This window comes from Macrobrachium nipponense, chromosome 11, assembly GCF_015104395.2.
Source record: "Macrobrachium nipponense isolate FS-2020 chromosome 11, ASM1510439v2, whole genome shotgun sequence".
NCBI lineage: Eukaryota > Metazoa > Arthropoda > Malacostraca > Decapoda > Palaemonidae > Macrobrachium > Macrobrachium nipponense.
In genome coordinates, this window is record NC_061087.1 from 99499017 (window position 1) to 99501967 (window position 2951).

Below are 2951 nucleotides of genomic sequence, written 5' to 3' on the forward strand. Positions count from 1 at the left end.
CTTTGACAGAACTTGAATGGAAAACAACAAAGGCAATATTTTGTGAAATAAAAACGCGTATAAAATACAAACACACACACAGAAGCACACACATTTAAACAAGTCGGTCGAATGAAATGTTTATTTACAAAGATTAAGGTACCACTGCTGTTTATAAATAACCCACGACAAAGGAATATTGTTTACTGGTTTAGCAACTCGGAACTTTTTTTTTTTTTTTTTTTTTTTTTGAAAGCGCCAGAACTCAAGTATTTGCTGGGATTCGAAGCTGCCAATCTGAGCTATATTTGTTTTCAATCTTTTATGAAGTTATGACAAGGAAAATGATTGTAACACTGTCTATTCTGCGTCGTTTTTCAGAGGCGGATATGCTCTGCTGTTGCATGTAGTTGCGAAGCAACCTTTTCTCTTGTATTTTTATCCGGGCAATTATTGTTTAATCTACTTTTGTGTTTTTTTTTTATTTCACGTATGCTTTGTTATACAGGCTACACTGCTTCATTTTTGATATTTTTGTTTTTATTTTTGCAAACAGCTCTTATCAAAAATATCTTTGTAATTGTTCGTTACCATTCCAATTCTCGCTACGGTTTCCCAATGGATGCTGGGTACCAACTCAAGAAAAGAGGCAACAGAATTAACCATCTGGTGTTCATGGACGACATCAAGCTGTATGGTAAGAGCATCAAGGAAATAGATACCCTAATCCAGACTGTAAGGATTGTATCTGGGGATATCAGGATGGAGTTTAGAATAGAAAAATGTGCCTTAGTTAACATACAAAAGGGCAAAGTAACAAGGACTGAAGGGATAAAGCTACCAGATGGGAACATCATCAAACACATAGATGTTTGATGACGGGATACAAATACCTGGGAATAATGGAAGGAAGGGATATAAAACATCAAGAGATGAAGGACACGATCAGGAAAGAATATATGCAGAGACTCAAGGCGATACTCAAGTCAAAACTCAACGCCGGAAATATGATAAAAGCCATAAACACATGGGCAGTGCCAGTAATCAGATACAGCGCAGGAATAGTGGAATGGACGAAGGCAGAACTTTGCAGCATAGACCAGAAAACGAGGAAACATATGACAATACACAAAGCACTACACCCAAGAGCAATACGGACATACTATACATAACACGAAAGGAAGGAGGGAGGGAACTACTAAGCATAGAGGACTGCGTCAACATCGAGAACAGAGCACTGGGGCAATATATGAAGACCAGTGAAGACGATTGGCTAAAGAGTGCATGGGAAGAAGGACTGATAAATGTAGACGAAGACCCAGAAATATACAGAGACAGGAGAAAGACAAGCAGAACAGAGGAATGGCATAACAAACCAATGCACGGACAATTCATGAGACAGACTAAAGAACTAGCCAGCGATGACACATGGCAATGGCTAATGAGGGGAGAGCTCAAGAAGGAAACTGAAGGAATGGTTACAGCGGCACAAGATCAGGCCCTAAGAACCAGATATGTCCAAAGAACGATAGATGGAAATAACATCTCTCCCATATGTAGGAAGTGCAATACGAAAAATGAAACCATAAACCACATAGCAAGCGAATGTCCGGCACTTGCACAGAACCAGTACAAAAAGAGGCATGATTCAGTAGCAAAAGCCCTCCACTGTAGCCTGTGCAAGAAACATCGGCTACCTTACAGTAATAAGTGGTACGAGCACCAACCTGAAGGAGTGATAGAAAACGATCAGGCAAAGATCCTCTGGGACTATGGTATCAGAACAGATAGGGTGATACGTGCAAATAGACCAGACGTGACGTTGATTGACAAAGTCAAGAAGAAAGTATCACTCATTGATGTCGCAATACCATGGGACACCAGAGTTGAAGAGAAAGAAAGGGAAAAAATGGATAAGTATCAAAACCTGAAAATAGAAATAAGAAGGATATGGGATATGCCAGTGGACATTGTACCCATAATCATAGGAACACTAGGCACGATCCCAAGATCCCTGAAAAGGAATCTGGAAAAACTAGAGGCTGAAGTGTGATCCTAGAAACGGCGCACATAGTAAGAAAAGTGATGGACTCTTAAGGAGGCAGGATGCAACCCGTAACCCCACACTATAAATACCACCCAGTCGAATTAGAGGACTGTGATAGAGCAAAAAAAAAAATAATAATAATAATCCTATGATTTATTTTTCGTATTTGTTTATTTAACTACTAAAATAAACTAAACTTACATAGCTATAGATTATTTTAGAATTCATCTTTTTCAATTATCTGAATACTTACGTAATTTTTTAAAATAATTTTCAGGTATTGTGTCATGTCTCTAGCGAAATCTTCCATATCTTCAACTATGGTTGTCGTAAATCATTATTCAAAGGAAAGGTAGGTTGTAAAATTAAGTAGTTGTATTTTGAAACGTTTATATGATCTTTCATTACATCTAAATTATTTTGTAAAAATTCATTTGAGAGTCAATTGAACTTTATGATTTAATGGGAGCAGAGGTGAGTCACAGAGTAGTGAAGAAAAAAGGGGAGCATGGTTGTGTTGTTTGTGTAAAAGATTTGTCTATAAAAACAAAGTTTGGAATTTCACGCTGTGTAGGAGAGTTGAAAGTGGCATACGTTGTGGTAGTTCAAATGTTTGTAATATATATATAATATATATGTAATACTATAGTAGTATAGATAGTATATAATATATGATATAGATATATATTAATAAATTAATATATATCTATTATTCTAATATAGTATATCTATAATCTATATATATATATATAATATAAATAATTTCTATATATATATATATATATATAATATATATATCTATATATATATATAATATATATATAATATAATTATATCTAGATATACATATCATAGTATATATATATATAGATATTATATTATATATATTATTATCTATATAGATATAATATCTCTATATCTATAG